This window comes from Aquarana catesbeiana, linkage group LG03 (assembly GCF_042186555.1).
Source record: "Aquarana catesbeiana isolate 2022-GZ linkage group LG03, ASM4218655v1, whole genome shotgun sequence".
NCBI lineage: Eukaryota > Metazoa > Chordata > Amphibia > Anura > Ranidae > Aquarana > Aquarana catesbeiana.
In genome coordinates this window covers 312,313,652-312,330,446 of record NC_133326.1, presented here as the reverse complement: position 1 = coordinate 312,330,446, position 16,795 = coordinate 312,313,652, and the positions used below count along the sequence as shown (strand labels likewise).

At 39.7% G+C, this 16,795-nt stretch overlaps 1 protein-coding gene across 2 annotated transcripts in view; it reads left to right on the top strand.

Moving 5' to 3' along the window:
- Positions 1–16,795, top strand: part of CHST11 (carbohydrate sulfotransferase 11) — a 255,202-nt gene that overhangs the window by 209,324 nt on the left and 29,083 nt on the right. The gene's annotated exons all lie outside the window — the stretch shown is intronic.

Sequence of the window (16,795 nt, the reverse complement as noted above, 5' to 3'; positions counted from 1 at the left end):
CTGACACCAATGATAGGTCACAATTCCTCCCACTGACAACAATCAAAACAATGATTGGGCACTATTCTTCTCAATACCGTTGATGGACAAGGTTCCCCTCACTGACACCAACAATTAGGCATTATTCTTCCTCCACTAACCACAGGTTCTAGATGTTTTTTTACTGCCCATAACTCTCAACCCTGAGGCATTGTTTACTTCCACTGACCACTCATGCCAAGATAATTTTTCTCCAATTGGCCATAGTCTGGCTAATGTGAACCCTGGTTCACACTGACAGGGGGAATGAAATTGTGCGAGTGCAGCTGAACTCACGCAATTTCATTCCCGCATGTCAGTCCCAATTTCAGCAGCGATTTCATCTAAAAGCTTTGCACCCCGAAATCGCCAATAGTAGCAAAGAACCTACTTTTTGAAATTGGTGTGGCGTCACACCAATTAGGACAGTGCCATTGCTGGCAAAATTATTATTTTTTTTTTTTTTACACTTAGCTGTATATTTCTTAATTTCCCAAATTCAATTCTCTTGCTCCTAACGATCGCAGCAATACCACATATGTGTATGTTACTTGTTTGTACCTGTAGTACAGCCCAAAAACAATAGTACCCATTTAACTTTTTTTTTTATCCTACCTAAAACATACTGGGGTTATTTACTAAAGGAAAGTCCACTGTGCACTGCAAGTGCACTTGGAAGTGGAAAATAAAAAATAGCATTTTTGCTTGTACATGATTGGATGATAAAATCAGCAGAGCTTCCCCTCTTTTTATATCCTCCCTCTCAGATCTAATGCGACTGCACTTCCAAGTGCACTTGTAGTGCAAAGTGGATTTACCTTTAGTAAATGAACCCCACTGACACTAATTGACTCTGATACAAAAAAAATCCTGTCAAAAATAAAAATTAAAAAAAATGCTGACCCTGGCCTTGACCCAAACACTAACCCTGGCACTGACCTAGATCAAACCTTGACCTAGGTATTTTTTTGCATTTTTTTTATTTTAATTTTTTTTCATTATTCTTTATTTAATTTTTTACACACACTTTTTTTCTGCAAGGGGAGAGAAATACAATGCATCTCTCCCCTCCATTCACAGAAAAAAACAAAAAAAACAGGGGTGGGCTTCACAAAGACTGATCACTGTGATAGCCAATCAGAGGCTATCACAGCGATCAGGTGACCCAGAATCAGAAGTTCTGGGTCCCGATCGTTAGTACAGAGGCCAGGGCTCTCAGTGAGACTCTGGTCTCTGTACTGGGAGTGCGCTGTGCTCCCAACACAAATGACGATACACAAAAATGCGGCCCCACGAAAAATAGCCCAGCCCTGTGGGGCCCACGTGAAAAGAATACCTTAATATTTATTATAAGAAATTGTGTCTGAAAATACAGACAAAGAAAAGGAGCATACAAGCAACTCTTACCATTAAAACATATTTATTTGTAGTGCATGTTAGAAAATGTAAGTTATGTTTGATTGTTATGCACAAGGCCATTACTTATATTACCTCAATTTTCCGACCCATTGCGCTGAAATAATCACATCAGAAATAAAATATGAGCGTAATTGTTCTTTGGCCTGCAAAAAAGCTCTACCCAATAACTCTTTTCAGTTGAGGTTGTTCAGGGATTTAAAGCTTTTACGTCATAACTACAGGAGGTCCCCGAGTTACGAACCTCCGACTTGCGAACGACTCCTACTTATGAACGGGAGGCGGTGTCGACGGGCACATCGGAAAACGATGTTGGAAAACAGATAAAAACATCGGAAAACATTGGAAAACCACATTGGAAAACATTGGAAAACGAAGTTTCTGCCATTCTGTGCATGCGCTTCTGACTTACGAACAAATCCGACCTAAGAACAAACAGGCAATCCCTCATGCATTCATAACTCGGGGACTGCCTATATATAAAGTCCAAGCCCAGCTCCTAAATAAGCCATGTTAGGTTGGATTGACAGTTAAGCACTATGCCACTATAAATACCTGTTTAGTTTGGTTAGTATCTATTGCAAGACCTACCCTAGCTAAAAGCTTGTCTCAGTAAGGTTGATTTCAGTCTATAGTTCACACTTCGTACAACCCTGAGTTCAGCCTCTAGGCAGCAGACTACTGGTCTCATCTCTGTATTATTATTATTATTATTATTATTATTATTATTATTGTGCCAAGTAGAGGGGAAGGATTTCAAATCATACCCTTGTGAACAAGAACACTTTCTAAGATAAAAAATAAAATAAAAACAGAACTAGGTACAAATAATAGCAGTCTTATGTTAAGGGGATTTATCATATACATATACTGTATGTGTGCTGAAATAACTTCTAAAATAAATATTATCCGAGGGTGGTTACGGATTCCCTCTATTTATTCCATATGCTTATTAATTTGTCTATTCCTATAGTTAGCTAGTCTATTAAAACTCTGATAATGTTACTATTGATAGCACAATAATATAAGGTTAGTTATGAAAACAAACACACTGCTATATAAAACAATGTCTTATTTATTTCCCAAGAAAATAGGAAAATGATAACATGAAAATACTATAGAGCATATAACAAAGGAACATCAAAGGTACTTATCGCAAGGCTGTCACCTAGACACTGTCTCGTCAGCTGTGCTCAAGATGGTAACAGAGAGAGCCACGAGGCTCAGAGAAACATCAGGCAAGAGCGAAAAGAGCCGATTTCCCTTCTGTGTGCACTTTTTAAACGTCATGAATACACGGTCCAGACCCAACCCCATTGCCAGCCCATTTAGACCTTTGACAAAGTATTTACAGGGCAGTCCTCCTCAATATATTATATTACTGTCCGTTCTGCTGTATTGGCCTCTAGGGGCAGCATTGTCCATGTATCATGTCTGTGTCCTGGGTCAATCTTCAGTGCCTGTTGATCCTTTGATCTTTGTAACTCACCTTCATCAATCATCCTGCCAGCCATGGCCCTCTTTGAAGCTTGCTTGCTTAGCTTTATCACACCAGTCAATCAGGAGCCAAGCTTTTGTTCAGCCTTGCTTCTTTCAGATGAATATTCTGATATGCTACAAAGCTTTGATGTGCAACTTGTTACATTCCAGACAGCCCCAAGAATGCAAAGGCTTGGTATAGCCATAGTTCATATTTCAAACACCTCTTGCCTTCCAAACATACCTGCTTTGTGCCTAAAGGGCGCATATCACCCTTCTTCAGAGAGGGCTCCTATGGAACAGTCCATACCTGTCTTAACGCGTTGCGCTTCCCAACATGTGTTTCAGAACCAGTTCCTATGGAGCAGTCCATAACTGTCTTAACTTGTTGCGTTTCCCAACATGTACTTCAGAAACTGCTCCTATGGAACAGTCCATAAGGGTCTTAACATATTGTGCTTCCCAACATATGTATAGCCATAGTTCATAATTCAAATACCTCTTATATTATGAAATAAAACATGTTGCCTTCCAACATGTGCAATGTTCATATAAAATATTTTAAATAATAATAAAAATACAATTTGAACATACTTTAACTATACTTGCTGTACATGCTTGACCACAAAATTCAATTTCTCTCTAAACAAGCAGCAAATAGCTTATTGATAATGATGTGAAGCTCCTTTATAAGAACAGTGAGAAATATGGGCGGCACAGTGGTGCAGTGGGTAGCACTTTCGCCTAGCAGTAAGAAGGGTCGCTAGTTCGAATCCCAACCACAACACTACCTGCTTGGAGTTTGCATGTTCTCCCTGTGCCTGCGTGGGTTTCCTCCGGGTACTCCAGTTTCCTTCCACACTCTAAAGACATGCTGATAGGTTAATTGGATCCTGTCTAAATTGTCCCTAGTATGTATGAATGTGAGTTAGGGACCTTAGATTGTAAGCTCCTTGAGGGTAGGGACTGATGTGAATGTACAATGTATATGTAAAGCACTGCGTAAATTGACGGCGCTATATAAGTACCATAAATAAATAAAAATTTAAAAAAAATAAATATAAGTGATAATATCATTGTGAAAGAATTCCCACACTATTTAAACAGCCTTTTGGTAACATACTATATGGATACATCCCTCTCAGTTTTAAATGCACATGCATTGGTAAGCAGCTGGAGCTTCTTTCCAGAGTAATTCTAACTCTCTAGACAGGAATCCCATTATCTAAATTAATTATTTCAATGTTCTAGCTTACATTATGAAATTTGACAGACAAGACATTGAGTTACTTCACAAGTGTAGGTTTTGCAGTAGAGTTGAAGAGTTCTTTTACTTTTGTTAGTAGAGCGTTGTACCGTGTCAGCCGTTGATTAAGTTTAAGTGACACCCTTTATTGGCTAACTTGAGTTATTAAAGATACAAGCTTTCAAAATAAGTTAGATTGTTTTGTCAGGGTATATACAGTAATTGTTTTGGAAGGTGTACTGGGGGAAATTTACTAAAACTGGAGCTCTCAGAATCTGATGCAGCTGTGCACAGTAACCGGCTTCTAACTTTCACTTGTTCAAATGAGCTTTGATGATAAAACTTAGAAGCTGATTGGTTACTATGCACAGCTGCACCAGATTCTGTGTGCACCAATTTTAATAAATCCCCACCAATGTGCAATAATTTGCAAAATGTGCTGAGTTTTCTTATAGGTCGGTAAAAATAACCTAAAATATTACTTTGTTGGGAAGCAATATAAAACAATCAGTTTTATCTGTAAAGTAAAGTGTGAACTCTGCTAATTAATGTGAAATTCCTATATTTAGCTTAGCTGTGCAGCTTGGTATGAAATACCTACAGCATGAAAACACAGAGTCATTTTCTGCTTTTTTGGTAGGCTCGGTTCACACCTGTGCGTTTTTTGGTGCTTTTTGCAGAAGGCACTACAGTCCATTTAACGTGGTTTCCTATAGGACACGTTCACCTCTGTGCTTTTTTCAGCCACTGCATTTTTGGAAAGGGTTAGAGACTTTTAAATTCAAAACAGTGCTTTTTTACTTTTTTGGTTCAATAGACCTCAGTGGAGAAGCTGCAGAAAAGCATGTAGTGCGTTTTTGTCGTGATTTTACCGCTAATTGCGTTTTTGCGTTTTTTTAATCTGCCCAACAACAAATTGGCCCAAAAAAAGCATAAAAACACAAAACACATCAAAACGTGTGTCCAGAAATGCAAAAAGCACTGAAAATTGCACTGAAGAATGCTTCAAATTCAACATGCATAGGTGTTAATCGAGCCTAAGGGTAGGAAATCTGGAAGCAGCTGTAGAAAAAAATTGCTTTAAAAAATGTTTAATTCCTCAACCTTATATAACCATTGTAGTAACCCTCCACAAAATATGCTACCTAAGCAGATTTAACTCTTTCTGATATACATATTCTGAATTCAAAAGTCAGTAGCTAAACCCTCATCTAAATTTCCAGAAATAACTCCATCTGATCCCCAAGGTGGGCTGAGGAGTCTCTGATGCAATGACTGTGATTGACAACCTGGCTGCACCCTCTCTTTACTGTGCAATAGGCAAGATGGTAGTGCCCAATTGGAGAATAACTGGGTCTCTGGGAATAGATCCAGTGGAGTTTATGTTCAATTTATATTTGCTGACATTTCTGTAAGCTTTAGAAAAGGAAAGGTTTTCTTTAACTTGCACATGCTTTCAAAGTCATTAACACATTTTTTTTAATATAGCTGCTGTAATTAACTGAAATCCATCTTCATACAGAAATGCAGAAAGCCATCTGGAGGTTGGTATCAAGCTCACAGCTGCAACACCTGCTGTGAAAGGGAAAGTACTTAGGTAGATTTAAGGGAAGAGAGATGGCTCAGGGTGAGTGTCACCATTGTACTGATTTAATTTTCCCTTGTATTCCATAGAACAGTAAGGAGCTGAAGTAGGGGCACCCAGTCTGTAAAACTGCTAGCTCTAAAAAATGTGTCCTTGCTGTGCAGGTATATTGAGGATTGCTTAGTTCTCAATTTGAAAAAGCTGGTTGCCTGGCTGTCATACTGACCATCTGACTTCAATACTTTGCAGTATGCAAACTGTTAGTTTTGACTTTACTCTGTTTGATCTGTTATTTTGTTTTGGCTCTAGCAGCCTCTATATTTATTATTATTACAGGTACTTATATAGCGCCATCAATTTACACAGTGCTTTACATATATATTGCACATTCACATCAGTCCCTGCCCTCAAGGAGCTTACAATCTAAGGTTCCTAACTCACATTCATATACTAGGTCCAATTTAGACAGGATACATTCAACCTACCAGCATGTCTTTGGAGTGTGGTAGAAAACCAGGGTACCCAGAGGACACCCACGCAGGCACATGGAGAACATGCAAACTCCAGACAGGTGGTATTGTGGTTAGGATTCAAACCAACGACCCTAGTGCTGCTAGATATTTCTCTCATGATAGGTCTACTTTTAAGGGTAACTATATTTTTTGTGACATTATCTTTTTAAATGATACTGTTTTCTCCCCAGCACCCTCTGAGTAATCAACTTGCCTGTCCTCTCTCCTCCAGGGGTTTCTGGGGCTGACATTTAAAGGATAACTGCACTAAGGGCCCTGTCATCCCACTCAGGTCTGTTGTGACAAGTTAAATGCTCATGCGTTAACACATGTTATGTTGCACTTTATTGTGCATTGCCATGAAACACCCTGCGCATTTTAATGGACAAACTAATGCACTCCATCAGGCAACAAAAATGTACATATAGCATTGTTGGCAGCACATGGTGGTGCGTTACTGCACATTTTGTTGCAACACGACTGTTGAGGGAAGGTGCACTGACGTGCCATTTAGAATAAATGGCAACATGTGTTACTGCATATTGCGGTAACAGACGGTTACCACAGTGCACTGTTGTGAATGCAGCCTGGAAATCTGCTATCATTTGCAAAATCTTTCTTCACTGTCCCGCTGATACATTTTTATCTTCTCAAGAAATGGACCAGTAATGACTCTTTGTATTATTTGTGTGAAGATATCTAAGCTAAAACTGAAGCTGCCTTCATATCCAATAACCTATCTCAAGAGTAAAGCTAACAAAGTCTCCTTTTATTATTTCCTGTACATTTGCAGGTTTGACTGAATCTCATTGAATAGCAAAGCATGTCTTAAATTATGCAGCAAGTACTAGAAAGATGTATTTTTGCTTTTTGTGCTGTCCTTGCAGACCTTTTATTCCTGACTATTTTTAGTTCTAAGACTGGTTCTAAATTCCAGATCAATATTTGACTATGTAATTTCTTTTAACTTCTTGACTTGGATTCTGCGTATTTCTAGAAAGGGACTGTTTTTAAACTAGCATATACCAAGCTGGCATTCGCATATGATACAACATGCCTGCTTTGATGAACAGAGGCTGTAATTTACTTCCAGACTTTAAAATAGACCCTTGTTTTAAATGAACCTGCACATAATACATACAAACATATAATAAGGTCTATGCTAAATGCAAATTATCGTGGAACTTGGTATGTTGTAAACTTCAAAAAAAGTTTTTAAGAGACCAACTCAACGCCACTGTACTAGTTGCTTCCACTACGAAAGCATATGAAAATGCTATAGTTTAAACCTTGGTGATGAAATATACTTCACTGTGCTATTGAGTTGCTTGTTTAGTGCTAATATGTTTCAGTAATGTTGATTCAATTGAACTCATCTCAATGTCTGTGCTGTTTTTTGTAATCTCCCCAAGCCGTTTCACATCCTGGAATGCTCCTAGGTGTAGTAAATAACATCATTATTTAGCTGTAGTCCACTAGTTAATCAATGTATAGAGTGTACTTCTTCTGTGTTGCTGACCTCTACAGCTATACTTCAGCTTTCTGCCAAATATAATATTTTAAAGCATGACAAAATGTCAAATAGTATTATATTCTCTTTTTCAGAAAGAATCTTTGAAAAGACATTGCACTTTTTGCTTGTATTAACGTTTTAGCTGGTCAGGAATGGATTGGAGACACTTGGACTGCTGTTTGCTTGCATGCCCTGTGTGCAAAATTATAAATAACTGTAGACAGCTAACAGGGTAGCTACCTCAACCCTTAAATTATAACATAAATAAGTTGTACAGGTCCAGCATTTACTAAGGTTCTAAGATTTAGTACCCTTCCTGTTAGTCATAGAGCCTTTTGTATTTTATGCTAGTGAATGTGTAGTAGTTTTTATATATTTTCTTGCTTCCAAGAGAAAAAAAATTAAACAAGTATTATTTATTTGAGAGTGTCTCTAAAAAAAGAAGCGGTCATCGATCAGAAAATAGACCGTAAGGAAAAATAAATTTTGCATGGTACATTTAAAGGTACAGGGCAGCTGGCCATGTTACATAGTATAATCATATATAACGGAAAATATTAGCAGTAGCAGTAAACATTTGACATAGAATGTTTGTTGAAACTACTCATATATTTTAAAGTACCTGGGGAGGATGCCCAAGGTATTTATCAAGGGAATAGAACCCGGTAAGTGTAAAGAAAGGGGAGGGGGCATTTTCCAACCTGTAGGAGTAGAGGAGATTAAGCGCTAATAAGTTTAGAAGTAGGAATAAGAGAGAAAAAGAAGAGTGGAGGTATAGCTAAAATATCACACACGCACCAGTATATACCTATAGATATCCACAGCCACGTGATTAGGGTATAGCGAAGGAGGAGTCAGTGCAGTTTTTTATATTTAGCATAGCATTTAAATTATTCCAAATAATACCATTTTTGGTCTGATCAATCAAAAGTCTTGACTCTGAAGGCTGCAGTGAGGTCTTCCATGTCTTGAATTCCATTCACACTTCTCCGGCTGAAGCACTGACATTCGGACAGAGGGTCTAAGACCTCTGCCCCACACCTCTGGCAGTTCCAGTGACCCAGGGTGAGAAGGTGACGGTCACTGCCCAGCAGCAGATCAGGATTCAGAGGGAAAAGGGAGAGGAGGTTGTCTTCCTCCCTCCCCAACAGTCAGCTAGAGCAGAGTCTTCCCTCCCCAGTTGCAGATCCACAGTCGTAGTGGATGGGACTTTGGTTTCCACTGACAAAACCCCAGAAAAGGGTCTGGCATTGGGACAGGAAGATATCGGCCTTGCTCTGCAAACACTGGGGGATTTTCATCTAGTAAAAGTGGATGCGACTAAGGTCTCTACCTGTATACCCCAGGGATGCTGGGCAGTTGGCTAAGTGACAGAGTGAGCCCAGCCACCCTATCTTCTCTCCAGCGGCTGAAAGGACTCCAGGGGAAAGGACCAGTCTGCACTTCTCCCCAGCTGTGGGTATGTTCTACAAGAGAGGCAGAGGTTGGTTGGGTGAGTAATGCTCTGTTTGGTACAATTTGTTTGGGGTACTGTGTGGGTACGGGCATTGGGGACTGGAACTATGGACTAACTTTGAAGTCAACCCGTTTGGTGTCTCCTTCTGTGTTAGTCCCCTGCTGAAAGGGGAGATATGTGACGGGAGTCACTTTGGGCAGAGGACTTGTGGAACCCAGATTACCTTAGAGAGCTCTGGAAACTCCTGGTCCAGCTCTCCCTGCCCCACCTATCTGTAAGTTACCCTGTGTCTATTAGGGGTGCAGAGTGACCTAGAACCCCAGTCGGGTCTGCACTAACCAGACTCACTGTACAACCACACCACACTCAGCATTTAGTTTTACCCCTGTTATCCTGGGTCTTATATGTGAGGTTTGTATTGAAAGAATGAAGGGGCTCTTTCACTTGGGACAGTAATATTTCTGAACAATATCCCTCAAGAAATATGAGGATAAATTCCACCTTTCGTCTCAGACCATTGCTAGATAGTTTGAGGTGGGGTGGGGGTATTTGTGTTTAAGTGCCTGTATTCCATTGTTCTAATGTTTCTATCTGCCTTGGGAGCAAAGTATTATGGGATGTAATTGTGTATGTGGATTAGATGCTAGAGGGGGAGGGGGATTTCTCCAGCAGCCCCTCCTCAAGAAGGTCTACTGTTGGAAAGTTGAATACACCTGTGTGTCATATTACTGGAGGAGGTAAAGTTTACCCCGCCCTGTGTCATTATGCAAGGATAAGGGGGTTGTCCCCTGAGTGTATATCTCTTTGAGCCTGTGTTTGAATAAACAGTATTATGCTTCTTACCACCCTACACTGATGCCTTGACAAGTGACTGGGTGGGCTAAGGGATCTTGGATGGTGCTGGTACCGGGCAAGGGAAGCTTGTATTGTGGACATACTCTTCTGGAGTACGGGGGTCCATCACATAGGGCAGTTACAAAAAATATGTAAAAGTGAACCTGTATATGTTCCACAATGCCAACAAGTAGCACTATGTTGTGGAACAAGTTTGGCGAGATCTCCTGATATTTATTGCAGATGAAGGCTTTATGGGCAAAAAACAGTATCCTGCTCTTTTGATCCTCCATAAATTTGATTTGTAAGTCCCTCTTCTATTTGTTTAGAAACTGAGGGTCAGTCTGTGAGTGTGAATAAACAAGAAATTGGTAGCTAAGAGATAAAGAACTCCTGCGGGCTTGACAGAGCTCTTTAAAGGGTGACACTTTCCAGGTGAGATGTTTGGGTAAAGAGTGTAGGAAATGTGATAACTGGTGTTGGCACCAGGTGATGAGCTCGGGGACTTTATAAGCAGCAGAAATGGAGGAGAAATTGCTCCATTCAGTCACTTATTGGAGCTTTGCTGTTCTCATGACTCAATCCACATGCGAAAGAGTTTATTCGTATGACTCAGAAGGAACTTGGTGGGGTTGATTTATTAAAACTGGAGAGTGAAAAATCTGGTGTAGCTCTGCATAGAATCCAAACAGCTTCTGGGTTTTTTGTCAAAGCTTAATTAAACAAGCTGACGTTAGAAGCTGATTGTCTACCATACACAGCTGCACCAGATTTTGCACTTTCCAGTTCTAATAAATCAAACCCCAGGGTGTCCTAAAATATGAGTCATAGGGGAGAAAAAGCTCCAAATGTTAAAAAGAGAAAAGTATCAGTCCATTTCCCGCAGTGTTGGGTCTTTTAAAGCATGCTTATGCAAAGTCTTAGGCACATGTTGTCCTGCCCATGGTGTACCAGTTAGTGGTATAGGTGAACAGTCTTGTTCAAAAGAGACCCAAAGTTTAAACGCACTGTGCCTGCACCAATGTATCACTCATGCCGTGTGTACTGAAGTGTAATAATGTGCTGGGTCTGGCAATCCCACACCACCCCTAGCTTTTGGCCTAATCAGAATGTCGCTGCTAAAGCGAGGTTCCCTGCCCTAGAATAGAGGAAAGAAAAAGAGATTTGTATTGGTAATGTCTTGGAGCAGGTATAGCAACAGGGGCATCACGTTTAATTTAAAAAATTTACACCGCCTAAACGAAGAAAGTGCAAGATCTGCAGGTATTTGTATGCCTAGGTATTTGATAGATTGGGTTACCCACTACAATGGAAAACTAGGGTGAAGGGCCTTCAAAGTAGAATCATTCAGGTGTATGTTTAAAGCCTCAGATTTTTTCAGATTACTTTAAAGTTTGACAAGGCGCAATATGTCTGCCCATATGTTAATAAAAGGGACGGTAGTGAAATGGTTGGATTTACCATAGAAAAAAAGGTTGTCGGCATAGGAGGCCACCTTGTAATGATATTCCAATAAAAGTAAGCCAGAAATGTCTGGGATATTACAGACCTGTTGTAAAAATAATTCAAAGGTTAAAATAAAAATCCGAAGGGATAGAGGACAGCCTTGTCTAGTCCCGTTGTAAATATTAGAAACAGCCTGAATCAGCTTCATTAATGCAAACAGTCACTGTGGGTGTAGATTATAAAGCCTTGATCCAAGCCAGCGTGGGTTCTAGAATCCCTATATGGGCTAAAGTATGCTGCATGAAAGTCCAGTCAAGTCTATCAAAGGCTTTTTCTGTGTTGGTGGACAACAGAAGCATGTCTTCCGACTCCTCTCGCCTGTTTACAGAGCTCTGTAGCTCAAGCTACAATTTGCAAACACAAGCAGATGATTCAGCCCACAATTTTTTAAGGTTTCAGTGAGGCAGAGGGACCTAGGGGCAGGGAGATTCTACTGTGCTGCCTTTTTGGATAATCCACAGTGCTCTTGTTCATTGACATGTAATAAATGTTTATTAAAAAAAAAAAATTATAACGCATAGGTTTAAAAACATAAATACTTTTTTAATTTATTTTATTTACCTAAAACTACAATAGTTCCCCTGTAAAGGGATGATGTTTGTAACAATGCCAATCATTTCTACAGTACATTCATGGCAATAAGCAACCAAATTTGCTGTGTACAGTAAACACCTGAAAAAACATGCAGTTTTTAAGCTTGAGATTTTGAATGTATAACTTGCCTATCTTATTACATAAGCAAAATGTAATTGTATGAACTTGTGGCCCTTGAGATATAGTCTGGCGTTTCTCATTTAAAAAGAACCAGTAAGCATGGTCTGGAAAGTTTAATTTTGATTGGGCTACTGTTATGGTAGCATGACACCATCAACAAGGTGCTGCATAAAATTAATGGAGAGCAAGCCACCTATGGAACTCGCATAGATTGCAAACTTACCTGGCATCTTGTATTGTGCGGGAGGTTTTCCAGAAAACTGAAGGTGTGACTATACAAGACACTGTACACCAATAATTATATTTATTATATATGTTGCAACTGTTAGGCTTAATCTACTGCCGTGTGCAGGTGACAGAACACTGTAATGAAGCATCAGTGTCAGACTGGGAAAAATGATTAAGGACAAAGCATTGCCGCCTATTAGCAAAAAGTGCCTGAACGAGGATATTTAAAGCAGAATTACCAAGTATAATTTTTAGTGAAAGCTTCAGATTTTGAAATATTGAAAACTACGTATGTAATATTTTATTAACTGGGTTTACATATACTTTAATTACAGCATATCACAGTTTTTATGAACTTAGCCAAGCCCAACCTCTCTGGCACTTGCCAAAGTTACCAGAAGGCTAGCAAAGAATGCCCATGAGCCTGGTTATCAAGATGCTGCTCACCCTATTATTTATACTTTACACTACAACAAAATTTCTCCCAAAGGTTTTAATGCAGCAAAAAAATAAAAACATTACACAAAAAATGTAAAATAATTATTTATTAGTACAAATAATAAAATTCAAGTTCCAAAGGGAACACGCTGTTTAAAATATAAGCTCTGGTTTTTGTGACCCCCAAATGCAATTCCAAAAAATTATGTCCTTAGAACATAGCAAGTTATCAGAAGGCTAATCCAGGTCAGAGAGCATAACCAAATGGTTTGGAATAAATACATTTAAATTCTTACTTTTATACTTTTTTAAAAAAAAAAGTTCCCTTTAATTATTTATTTTCCTCAAATATATATATAATCTTATACCTTATTAATTGCTGGGGAATTTTTGTGGCCTTATGTTTTAATACACTTCATAAAAGTCTGCCATGCCTCAATGAATATCTTGTTTAAGAATAGTATCTAATAAAAGTTTATGCAGCTTTCAATTAAGCCATTTTTGGGGGTATGTGGTACCCATGTTTATAGATTTGGAAAAACAAAGCTGTTTTTTTAATGGCCTACAGACTTGCGATCAATTTAAATTTATGGGTGAGAACACTTTAAGTGACCTGTAACAAATCTGTTCCCTTCATAGTTCCAGACCAGTACCTGCATACAGAGAACAGGATGCTGTTCATTAAGCAGAGATTTGGCTGTTAATACTTTTTTTTTCAGTTCCTCTAAATTTCATACACTATGCGAAAGTGATATGTGACTACACAGATCAAAATAGCATTGTAACTTAATAGCTCTATATGTGCTTTACAACTAGAGTACACATGATTTAAAATTTGAAATTTAAATATTTAAAAACTTAAACCTAAAATTTTAAAATGCACAAACCTGTAGAAAACTTTTTGAAAAATATTTATGAATGAATTCAACAATGCAAGGAGCATAGTGCAGGAGCCCATAACAACCAATCAGAATGAATATTTTTAGTATATGCAGTATGTTGAATCAAGATTGATTGCCTTTTAATTACTGCAGTTTTCAGGTCAACTTTCCTCTCTTTCCCTTAATATGTAACTTAGTCTCATGTACAGAGACTACCTCTCATTTTAATGGTCCATAACTACCAGTTTACATCCCACTTCATTTCCCCAGGGCAAAATGGTTCTTCTTTTAAAGACTCAATAATTAGATTGATGTTGTAGTATGCAGCAACCAGTCAGAAATCATCTTACATGTGTGTTACGGCTGTAAACTTGCTCAAAGCTCAACACTTTAGGCTGCATTCACACCTCGCATATTTTAAAGACGATTTTTTTGTGCATTTTTGTTTTGCACAACATCCATTAATTTTAATGGGCTTTCCTACGTGTGACAATGCAGCAACGTAGCTCATGAAGCTTTTTTGCCGTGTTCCAGTTTGCACATTTTCCTGAATGTTTTACCATATGTGTGCTGCATTTGTGGTGGCACTGCAAACACAACATGTTTTTTAGTGCACTTTGTAAACTCCTAGGTGTGAATGGAGTCTAATGCCGCGTACACACGATCGGAAATTCGTCCAGCAAAAGACCGATGAGAGCTTTTGGTCGGAAAATGTGACCGTGTGTATGCTCCATCAGCCAAATTCCAGCCAGCAAAAGATTGAGAGCATGTTCTCAGTTTTTCGGTCGGAAAAAGATCGTCTGTAGCAATTCCGACGCGCAGAATTCCTACGCATGCTGCTTGGAAACAATTTGACGGATGCTCGGAAGCATTGAACTTCATTTTCACAGCTCGTCGTAGTGTTGTACGTCACCGCGTTTTTGACAGTTGAAAGTTTAGTGAACTTTCGTGTGACCGTGTGTATGCAAGCCAAGCTTGAGCGGAATTCTGTCAGAAAAATTTTGGAAAATCCACTCGTGTGTACGCAGCATTAGGGAGCCTTATATTGAAGTGAAGACAAACTGCTAAATTCACAGCTGAAACACATGTATCATTTTGCTCAGCCAGCTTTTTAAACCCAACATCAACGCTGGCAGGCTATGACCAAGTTTTTCTCTTCTCCAGTTAAAGTAGTACTTAAACCTCAGTGTTTTTTTTAACACATTGAGCCCAATAAAATAAACATTCTCCAGTAACGTATTTGTTAAAATCTTTACCCCGGCACCTGCAGTTTACAACTTTTCAATGCTGGTGGCTCCTGCTTTCTCAGTGTTGCTTTCCTGAACTTCAGTCATCACAGGGAAGAGTTGACAGTGCATTCTGCACTCAATCTGTTATCTTGGGTGGGGGAGGGGCATGGGTGTGCCTTGCCATCTTAGGTTACAGGCTTTTGGTTTTTATTGATGCACACAGTGTAGGGAGACACGACTCTAGTCTCTGCATGCAAGGGTGGCTTTATAGGATGATGCAAAAGAAAGGAGCCACCCTGAAGCAGGAAACTTGGGGCAGTGGTCATGGTGCCAGATTGAACTGGAATATAGGCAATGATTAAAAGATAAACAAGCTGCATACTCAGTAAGTGATAAAATCAGCTGCTGAAAATGCTTAAAAAAACTGAAGGTTTAATTCATTGTACTCTAATACAGTTTGGTCAAGGAGAAGCCCTTGTAGACGTTAAAGGAATAGCAGCACCCTGATGAGGGCAGCTTTGTGCTGACCCCTCCTATAACCCAGCTTCCTGTGTACTGGTCAATTTAGTAAAGCCTGATTGACTCACGGTGCTTCCCCATCCGCTCTAAGCCTGTATCTATTGTGCATGGAGCTGCAGGGGCTAAGAAAAAGACAGGTTACATTACTTACAGATACATTTAGGTGCCATGCACACTAGGAGCTAAAAAAAAAAAAAAAAAAAAAACGACGGAAAAACACTATTTTAAAAAATGCTCAATATTAGCGGTTTGGCTGGCGTTTTTCCATTTTTGTGCCATCGTCTTGCCGGCGGTTAGCAATGTATAGCACGTTGGTCCTTAACAACCGATGGCTCATCAGCTGTCAGCGGAATTCCCTTTAACAAGGGGCCTCCAGATCTCGGCCCCCCCATATGAATAAGTATGGGGTAAAAGTGAGTAAAAAAGCAGAGCCAGTTTGTTGACAAGTCCTTTATTAAATTTTTTGGAATTAAAACAAAATTCCACCGGTGTAGATCCAACGTCAATCACAATGAACCTGGGCCACCGACCTCCGCTTTTAATAATGGACACTGCATTCTTGCTCACTTTTACTGTGTACCCCATACTGCTTCATGGGGGGGGACCAGGGTCTGGGGGCCCCTTGTTAAGGGGTTTCCAGATTCCGATAAGTCCACCTTCTCGCAGACCCCCACAACCACTGCCCAAGGTTGTGGGGAAAGAGGCCCTTGATCTATTAACATGGGGACAAGGTGCTTTGGCTCGCCCCCCCTTTCCTGAACCATACCAGGCCACATGCTCAGATAAGGGTCTGGTATGGATTTCCACATTTTGGAGTGGGGTTCCCCTCAAAATCCATACTAGACTCGAAGGATCTGGTATGGATTGGGGGGGATCCCCACACTGTTTTCTTCTCACGTTTTAATTGCCGGCATTCTTTTGTTTACATTCATCTGTCAGCGGGGAACCCCACTGACAACTGATTAGTCATTCCTTTGTTAAGCATGTGGCTGACAGCTTGCTGGCCTGCTCTTGAACAACCAGCTATTCACTTGTGTTGTTAAAGTGGTTGTAAACCCTTACAGACCACTTTTACCTGTAGGTCCAAGAAATCTCTCCTAAACCTACACGGTTTAGGAGATATTTGCAAAAAGACAGGCACTGCTGTCTACGGCGCATGTGCCGTAGACAGCAGCGTGCAGGCACACTGAGCATGCCGCGGCTAACGGCAATATGCCGTTA